Here is a 9,995-nt window from a genome sequence, read left to right on the forward strand (position 1 = left end):
TTAAGGGGACACAGGGGCCCTTGAGTGAACAGCTTTGTTTCATTTTTCTGTGAACCACCATGCGCACACATATTAATAAAGTCACCCTCTCCGGTTAGTCTCTTTTATTTCCTTCGCAGGCCCCCAGGGATGAGCCTAGAAGAGGAAACGGTTTTCCTCTCCAGCCTTGTCCTGCAATTCCCCATTGACTCCCAAGTGACAAAAGTGGAAAAACAGTTACACAGAAAACTAAATAAGTCAAACGTGGACCAGCGCTTGCCCCCCTTACTTCCATGGGAAACGTGCCAGGCACAGGGTGAGACACCACACTGTGGTCTAGAGGGTGGGCACGGGCTCCCACGCGCCAGCTGCCAGCTGCACCCCCTCCTGGCTCCCAGCTGTGGAATCTCGGGTCCATGACGTGGACACTCTCGGAGCCTCCGTCTCTTTACCCATAAAAAGCGAGTCCCAGTACTGTCCCCACAGGGTGTTGTGAAACTTGAACGACGGGGCGGATCTGGCCTGCAGAGACCCGCCTGGAGCTTGGCGGAAGTGTGGCCCTCGCTGTGTGTTGTCCTGAATGTCATCCGCAGCAGCAGCGGAGGCGGCATTGATACACCTTCGTCTCTTTCTTTCCTTCCTTCCCGCAGGGCTCATTCTCTCTGGGGCAGCTGGCCAGAGCTCCAGGAACGATCCTGCAGGCCCGGGAAGTGGCCCTTCCTCAGCTCCTGCAGGACGCTGTCACCATGGCTTGGGGGGGACCACTGACAGGTCATGCTGCCCTCCTGGGCCAGCAGCCAGGCTGCAAGTCCAACCAGAAGCCTTGCAGGGGCCCCGTGTTGAGCAGGGGTGGCCACACTGATTCTCGCCAGTTGGCTGGCCCGGAGGGTGGGCTCTGGGGTCAAGGCCTCAGTGTGGCTCATCATCAGTGGCCCAGGGGCAAGCGCCTTAACTTCCCCGTGCCCAGGACGGGGTGGTCACTGTAGCTCCACCAGAGGGTCCACAGGAGCCCTCAGTGTGCCACGTACCTGGCACATGGCCCACACTGGGATGGGCAGGGGCGTGACAGGCACCAGGCAAGGCACAGGGGCACCTGGACGAGTCCCAGCCTGGTCCCCTGGGGAGCTCTGTAACACTGCTACTGGTCACCAGCTCCCGTAGCTGGGACTGCCCCCAACCCCAGGGTCCTGTTTCAAGTCCTAGCTTGGGTACAACCTTCAGCAGGACACTTTTCTCTGTCCCTCCATTTCACTCTGTAAAGGGCATGTTACGAGGTTCCCGTTGGGCTTGAAACACTTCGAAAAGTGTAAGGTCTGGGCAGTTCTGCAGGGGGTCTGGCGAGCTGTCACTCTTCAGAACTGTGACGAGCTGTCCCACAGGACAGTCCAACTGTCTCGATAAAGAGATGCCCAGAGAAGATAATGACAGGTTCTAGGTTTACACCCAACAAGTTTGTTTGAAACCTGAGTAATATCGGGGCGTCTGGCAGCTGGCTCACTTTGATTTATAGGAAACCAATCACACAACATTCTGAATGTATTAGATCAGCAATTTAAAATTGATGACTCAAAGCGTTTTCCACGTAGGGACCAAACAATTTTCAGATTCTCTGACTCGGGCCGCTCAGACTTCACAATTGAGCTGCTTATTGGTCCCCAGTTTCTGCATTTTTGGAGCTGATAGGAGGTGATGCTGAGATGGGACTTTTCTTTCTCTAAGGTTCATCTCACTTTCTCGCCAGCTTCTTGCTAGGGCCGGGGTGGGGCAGCTGTAGGCCAGCACGGGGGAATTAACCCAATGATCTAGAACCATCCAAGAAAGGGCAAGAAAGTTTCAGGGCTGTAGCTGGTTCAGGAAGGCAGATGAGTAACTACATCTTAAGAAAACGTTCTGTAATAAAATACGAAAAATGTTTTTAATTTTTAGAGAAGTGATAAAATGTCCATGCATTTGTGGGTGGTGAGGGTGGTGAGGGTGGGATGTTTGTCAGGAGGACAGGGCTCCTATGCCTTGACCTCTGGGATACCGTCTCAAACCTAGAAATCTGGAAAGTTAGTACCAGGACTGAAGTTGTCCCGACTCTGGGATGTCCAGGACACACCTGTGGCTGTGTGTGAGCCTATCAAGCTGGCTCGCTCCCTTCTGGCCTGCAGTAACAATACAGTGGGTGACCACACGGCCTCCCCAGACCTGCCTCTCCCCAGGTCCCAACACCTGGCCACAGTGAGCATCACTGGGGAGCTGGTTTGAAGATGGGGAGTTCTAGTCTCTGACCGGCTTGGGGATGCCGTCATCCTGAGCAGCCCTTCCTCCTGTCCCTGGGGCAGCCTCAGAATCCTCCAGGCCGCACCTGGCACAGCTACTCCCTTCTGCCAGGGCCCCTGGATGTGCTGTGTCACTGGGAAGTTGGAGGATGGCCCTGGGGGACATGCATTGGGTCCTTAGTGTAAAGACAGCCCATCTGCTTGTTTTGCTGGAGATGAAGTCCAGAGGCCTTGGTAGGCCACCATCTTCCTGCCCAGACATCAGCCTCTAGGGTCAACTGGAAGCCCTTCCCCGACCTCCCTCCTCATCCCACGGGGCGCCCCTCCACTGAGAGCCAGTCCCTTCCCCAGCCCGAGCCTCTTGCTGTGAACCTCAGTTCCTTGCCCAGCCTGGTGTAAGTAGATGCTCAATAAACGTGTGTTGAAGGACTAACCCTGGGTGTTTGGGTGGATAAAGGAGCAGGACCACATGGGAGCCCAGAAGAGGAAGGAGGTCTGCAGGGGGGCTGCCCTGGAGGCAGACTGGAGCGGCTTGGGCAGGGAGGGCTTCTGCTGGTGGGCTGGGGGAGGTGCCCAGGCCTGGCCAGCACTCGGGGAGGCTGAGGCTGTGGTCGGGAACAGCTGCAGGCCTGCCTGCTCAGCCTGGGCCAGTGAGGGCCCCCCACAGATGCTGCCTCACCCAGGACCACTGCCCCTCCTCCCGAGAGCTCATCAGTGACCCCAAGTGGGACCCACACAATGGCAGTGCCACGTAGGCCACATCCAGCTTGGTACGTGGGGCAGCTAGGGCGAGAAGAGCAGCCGCCTTCCCTCCTCCACCTGACACCTGCTGCCTTGGCTCCCAAGACTTGTTTAGGACCAAACATTGAAGTCGGAACCCTGAGACTTGGGTGTGGGGTCCTCTCTTATGACAGGTGCCATTTATCGAGTGCCTACTGTATGCCTACCACCGTCATGAATGCTTTATGTGTACCCTCTCAACGACCCAGCGAAGAAGGTGTCATGAGGCTGTTTGACAGCCAAGGAAACAGGCCAGCGGGGTTGGAACCACAGGTCTGAAGTCACGGGACACACACTCCATCTGATCGTACAGCCCGAACAGCACCAGCTCTGCAGGACCCGACCCATTGGCCTGGCTCTCTGTGCCACTCGGGACCCGAGCACCTGTGCTCCTCTGTCCCCTTCCTGGGTGGCTACTGAACGTCTTGGCACTGACGCCAGCAGAGGCTTGGAGATCCCAGGCCACAAGCCCCATTCTGATCCAATGTTGGAAGAGAAGGCTGAGGGGTCTGGGGCCTCGAGTCCAGGGGAACATAGGGGTTGTGTATACCTAAGGCTGAAACAGGGAAGCCACTCCGACACCTCCTATCTCAGAGCCAGAAGGGTCCTGAGAGGTCATGGGAACCAGGGCTTCCCAGGCCTTTTGATGGCAACCCACGGAGAGTAATAAAATGCACACGTGGATCCAGTAACCCACGCACACACAGCCACGGGGGAGTGTGCCAGGCTGACCTGTGACCTGGCAGCACAGGTTCACACATGTCCACGCGCATGGGGCCGCACGCTCATGGACTTCAAATCAGCTCTCAGACCTGCTCTTGTTAAGGTGGAAACCCTGAGGCCCAAGGAGGGGGAGGGGCCTTCCCAAGGTCACTGTCTGCACAAGGTCACAACTAGAACTGGGTTTCTAGTTCCCCAAGTTGATGAGTAGGATGTCAAACCACCCGAGTGAGGAACTGGGATGATGTGGGCCGGCAGACTCTAGCTAGGCTAGACCCAGCTCGGCAGGGTCTCCTGTGCTTCCTGGGGTGGGATTCAGGATGCTCTTGACTTGCCCTGGCTGCTGCTGAGACCTCTGGTCTTCACGGAGCTGAACTCTGTCCGGGGTCTCCAAGAATCAGGTTTTCTGTGCTGAGTTGCTAGTTCTGACCATGGCTCTCAAGTTCCTAGTTCTGATAGCAGGTGTGGTTTCCCAGACACAGCCGTGACCCGAGCTCTGGACCCCACTGACGGAGGCCCACGAGGCAGAGGTGTGCACAGGATGGAACTTGGCAGACATTTACTGGGCACTACCTTGAGGGTCCCATGCCAAGCATAACAGGAAGGGCCGAGGCAGGAAAGGGCAGATCTGACCCAGAGAGCTCAGTTTCCGGATTTGCACAGACCCAGGTTCAAATCCCCTCTCCATCTTTCTTGGATTGCTCAGTGTTGGGCACACACGCAGTCTCGACTTACCCATTAAGTGGGATAATTATACTCACCTGTTGGTTGCTGGTTGCTGGGAAGATTAAATGTGATAATCTGTATGGAAATCCCTGGCATACAGCAGGCCCAGCAATGGTCACTTTTATTGTTGTTGTTGTTGCTACTAGAAAAAAAAATGCAATTCACAGGTAGAGAGAGTGGGGGGCTTTGGGGATAAGTAACAATTCTGTTGATCAAACTGGAAAGATGGTGTAGCTATTAGGAACTAACCTTAAAAGTCAAGCTGAAGAATTTGGCACTGGGGAGCCACTGAAGGCTTTAGAGGGAGTTCCTGAGAGAGAAGATGGCTAAAGGACCCTTGATTGATGACAGTGAGCCTCTCCCAGGGAAGATGTACTCTGTAACTGTGGGCGTTGTAAGTCCAGCAGGAGGAGGGTCCCTGGCATCTTCCTGAGAGGTCTTGCCAGGGCGGGGGTAATGGGTCTATCTGATTGACTGGCCAGAGACAAGAGCTCCAGTTTCCTTCCTTGCCTGGTACAGTGTTGGGAGAAATCCTAGTTCTTGGCTCACAGCATTTTGTATCTCAAGTGTGTAAACGTGCAGAGAGGAGCATTCCGCTCTGACCACCTAGGAATATGAACAACTGCCCCAAGTTGACCTAGTGTTACCTAGGGAACCTGTAAAGGAGCCTGGTGGTCTGATCCCTCGCGGCACATTGTGATTGGGCAAAAAGTCTATAAAATGAACGGGTGTTCCTACAGTAAACGAGTTTGCAGGCTGCTCGCCACAAGCCTGCTTCTACCCAACTCCAGGAGCCTGGGTCCCGACTCTGCGGCCCTTACCTGCACCTGAGCTAGCCTGGCACCCCTACAGTACAGAAGCAAGTGCCAGGGGCAGATCTGCAGATGTGACCAGAAGGTGGCCTGGTGTCTGCAGCAGCACCTGGACACTGCAATGACTGCAACCTTATTTTCTGGGGCAAACCATATGGAGACACCACACCTCCCAAATGACACCAGGGGACCAGGTCAACCCCCTCAGGGCTCTGAGGACACTGCCTAGCCTGGCATCTAACAAAGTGCCCACACTTTACCCAGCACAGCTAGATCGGGCAGTCACCAGGGACGGGGAGGCCAAAGGGCAAGCCCAGCCCTTGTCCAGACTGTCCCTAGAGATGTCCAGATCCCACAGTGGCTGAGTTGTCTGCCAACAGGCACCGCGACAGGCTTTAACTCCAGCAATAGTCCATGCTCAGCCCCGGCTTTCCGATGAGAACCTCACGTGACAAGGGCTTCCTATCGGCTTCCAGCTGTCACTCACAACCTCTCCAGCCTGGACCTCGGCAGGGATGGGAATCTGGGCAAGAAGTTCCAGCTTAGCTAATGAACACGACACACATCCACAGAGGTCTCTTGTTGATTCCTCCTCCCTATACACATCTTTCCACCATGATTGCCAAATAAAGAGAATAGCAAAATCATCTTTCTGTCCAGTAGAAAGTGGCCATCGCTTCTGTAATCTAGAACATATGTGGCTCCCCTAATGAGGATGGGGAGTCCCTTCGTCCATCCCAGGTGGAGTTCACTTCTGTACTCTAGTGTGAGTCCAGTTGAATCTCAGTCCCCTCTGATACAGAGTTAACCACGTGAACACCTCATGCAAACTGTGCAGGGGGACCTGGAGGTGCCCGCACACAGCTGAGAGGGTGGCCGGGGTCTTCCTCACTCGCTGGTCACGGGGAACTCACTCAGGAAGTTACTCATTGTGGAGGAGGTGGTGGGTGGTGGCACATGCCCAAATCCCAGCAACCCGGGAGGCTGAGGCAGGAGGATTGCAAGTTCAAGGCCAGCCTCAGCAACTTATCGAGACCCTGTCTCAAAATAAAAATAAAAAGGGTAGGGTTATAGCTCAGTGATAGAACATTGCTGTTCAGCCACCAGAACTGACTTAAAAAAAAAAAAAAAAAGGGAAGCTATGCAGCGGGTGTCAGGATTGTGGCATCTGTGCTCCTTGTCCTTGCCACTCACTTGTGCCATCGGGACTGTCCTGGCCCCTTCCACGTGCACCATGCCCACCGGTGATGGAACAGCTGCTGTGCCTGTCCACCTTTATGTCTTGGTGGGTCAGACAGCAGCCAGTTCATGACAAGCAACTCAGGCTCACAATGCTTGGTCACCTGCTTGGTCAGTCCTGCAGAGGCCCATCAGCAAGCCCCACGGCATCTCTGCAAAGGGGAAGAGTTCCCTGTGGCCGCTGGCGTGGCTCTGCTCCCAGATTCCCAGGGTCCACCCTGTGCGTTGCCTGGAGGCCTATCGGGGCTTCCCGGCAGCATCTCCAGCTCACTGTCTCAAGCACCGTGGGATCTGCTGGGTCACACGCCCCAGCAGGGAGCAGCTTGCCTACCACCTGCCGCGGAGCCTGCTCTTGCTCTGGGGTCCACCATCTGGCAGCTGTTCAGGACATCTGGTGAAAGGGTTGAAGTAACGACCCAGTGAGCTACGTGTCTCCCAAATCCAAATGGCCCACAGGAAATTGCGCTTCCTTCTCAATGAGGCCGGCCAGATGCGTGTCAAAGGGCAGGGCCTAGAGATGCCACTGGAGAGCCCCCTCCTATGTTTTTGTGGGATGTGTTTTCCCCTAAGGCACAAAGATGACTTATCATCGAGTGCTAAGTAATGTTTCTTCGTGATCAGCTGGTCCATCCAGCATGATGTCACCAACGGGATCAAACGTGATGTCCTGTAGTTGGAGAGAAGATGAAGGTCCCTCTGGACCAGATCACCATAGGGCTAGAGAACAGAGGCAGCCAGGCAGCAGGAAAGTGACAGGCCATTGCCGGCCCTGCAAGCTGTCCATCACGGTTTGACGGACAGGTGTGGAGAACCAGCCATTCTGTAGCCGAATAGATGCAAAGCAGGTGCCAGGGCAGCGTGTCGATTTGCTTTTGCAGCAAAACCACCTCTGGGGCAGCTCCGCGAGGCGCCCCTCGATCAGTGCCCCACCCAGTCCTTCTCCAGCAGGTCTCTGTCCTCTCCAGAGGTGGGCAAAGGTGTTGGGGTCCCTTATCTCGAGTGAGAATCGAAGGCTTCGAGTCCATCATGTTCTCTTTCCAAGTTCTCCATCTCCCAGCAGGTTTTATTTCCACTCATCTGCTGTGTGACATCAACTACTCGGTCACCCAGCGCTTGTGAGGACGAAACACTTGCAGAAAAGCTGGGCTCAGTGGATGGCCTCATCCCGGGAGGCCACAGACGATCAGTGTCCCCTCTACATTCAGCACCAGCCATGACTGCCTGTCACTCTATCAGATAAGGGAGTCGGTCCCAGACACCCCTGGAGCAAGTCGCAGAGCCTGTCTTGGAGGCTCTGCTCCTTGGGAGCCACTTCCTGTCTGAAATCCTTATCATGGAGTCCGGCAGAGGCGAGCCCTGTCTCTCACTGTAGGTGGATGTAGGGATTTTAACCTCAGGCAGGTAGAGAGCTGGCGTGGCACTCCGTGGGCGGGGACGGCCTGCAGTTAGCACTGCGACCGACCCTCTGGAAGGAAAGGTGACAGACGAGAAGGGGTGGAGGGCTTGCACAGACTGAATGCGGGAAGACGAGAGGAACCCACCGGCGTGCACCAGATCCGTGTGGCTCTCGACACCCTCGGCCCACAGGGTGGCTGCTGGTGTGTCCCAGGGTTGGGCGGCGGGGGGGGGAGTTGCAGTCGGAGAAGCCCCAGGAAGAGCCCCCCGGGCTCCCGCCGCTGGCAAGCCCGCAGTGGCAGCGCATCTGAGCTGCAAAGAGATCTCACGCTCGGCCCCAACCTTCCCAGTGGGAAAGGAAACATGGCTTCGCTTCTGCTACCAGAGCTCCTAGGAATCACCTCCCTGGCCCTGCTGACCCAGGACTCTGCGGGGACAGGAATTCTGGGAAGAGGAGCTTAGGCTTACGTTATGCAACCCAATTTACCACACCCGCCCGGTACAAAACAAAACGTCGTTTTATCCAGCGCCTGTCGCAAGACCTGGCCCAGGCGCCGGCTCCCCCGCGTGCTGCCATGTTTTATAGGCTAAGAACAACACCTCTGGCACCTGGCAGCCCTCTGCTTCTTCCCCACCTGTCCTCCTCCAGACCTGTGTGTCCTGGGGCAGAGCACTTGGCCTCCCTGAGCTTCCGGGCCCACCCCTACCTGGGTGGGGACACCTGGGCAGGATTGGCGGGACTCCACGCACCTGCGGTGGCGTCAGCAGGCCCCGGACCTCCCACTCGGTCTCCGCCAGTGGGCTTCCCTTGACCGCTTCTCCGTGGGGGACAGGGCCGAGCGCCTCCTCCAAGCACTCGTGTGTACGGATCTTATCAGTGTGGGGGTGGTTCTGTGATCCAGAGCCCGATCTCACACACCGGCAGGGGACCTGCAGCTACAAGGTCACCTGTCCTCTGGGCACAGATCTGTGTCTCCGCTTGCTTATGTATGAAGATCTGTCCAGGGAGGGTCTGCATATCCCAGTGTCTCTCTGAAAAGGGAAGCCAGGCAGTTTTGAGATGAATGACCTCTGATGAGGCCCCTGCAGGACAAAGGGGGCTCATTTGGCTCTACTGCTTCCCCAGAGCCAGCCACAGCAGAAAAGGCGGATCCCCTGGGGTCTCTTCCATGGAGGATGAAGCCTAGAGCCCCAGACAGACTGCCCGTCCCGGGTGACCTCGGAAACCAAGGAGGCAATTAGAGCACAGAAGAACTGTAACTGGCCTTTGACGGGAATCCAGGGGGGTTCCTGAGAGTCCCAGTGTAGGTGAGTCCTTCAGCTGCTCTGGGTTCCATTTTCTTCCTTTGTGAACTGGAGTTGAAGGCAGAGCAAGAGAGTGGGCAGAGCCCAGGGTTTGGTAGAGCCAGGACTTGAGGTCTGATCCTACTTCTGCTATTGATACACTGTGTGACTGTGAGAAAGTCTCTTAACCTCTCTGAGCTAAATTTTCTAGTAGATAAATGAAAATCCCCCAAGGTCCCTTCTAGCTCAAACCCAGATCAGCCTGTTGCTTTTATAACCTCAGAGCGTCCCTCACCTGGCCCTGGAGGGAAACTTCCTATTCTCTCCTCATACACATACAACATTGGATCTGGGAAATGACTTTGCTTTCTAAAACTTCATGAGGAAATTGGGCACCGGATCCCTACTCTGTGTTGCGTTGTTAAATATAGACACCAGGCTACATCAAAACACTAGTACATTGAGGGTAGTCTCATAAAATTAAATTTGACTTAGAAATGTTCAACACTGAAGGTTTTTAAATATAGATCCCCTTTATCATGTGGTTATTTTGGAGTACGTCAGTGTAAAGAAGCCAAGTTCCTGTCTTGGAAAGGACTCTCCTTTATTTTGGAATATATCCTTTCTTCCTGTGGGATTGGTGTTAAAATGCCCTTTCTTTTATAAATTGATAGATGAGTTGGGTTTGTAAGTGTCCTTACTTGGTAAAAATAAACCACATAGCTGAACACTATTTAAAAAAAAAAGTAAAAAAGAACTGCTCTATGAAGTCCCAGAACCCCTGCGGCCCCTGTAT

The sequence above is a fragment of the Sciurus carolinensis genome, chromosome 1 (genome assembly GCF_902686445.1).
Source record: "Sciurus carolinensis chromosome 1, mSciCar1.2, whole genome shotgun sequence".
Taxonomy (NCBI): domain Eukaryota; kingdom Metazoa; phylum Chordata; class Mammalia; order Rodentia; family Sciuridae; genus Sciurus; species Sciurus carolinensis.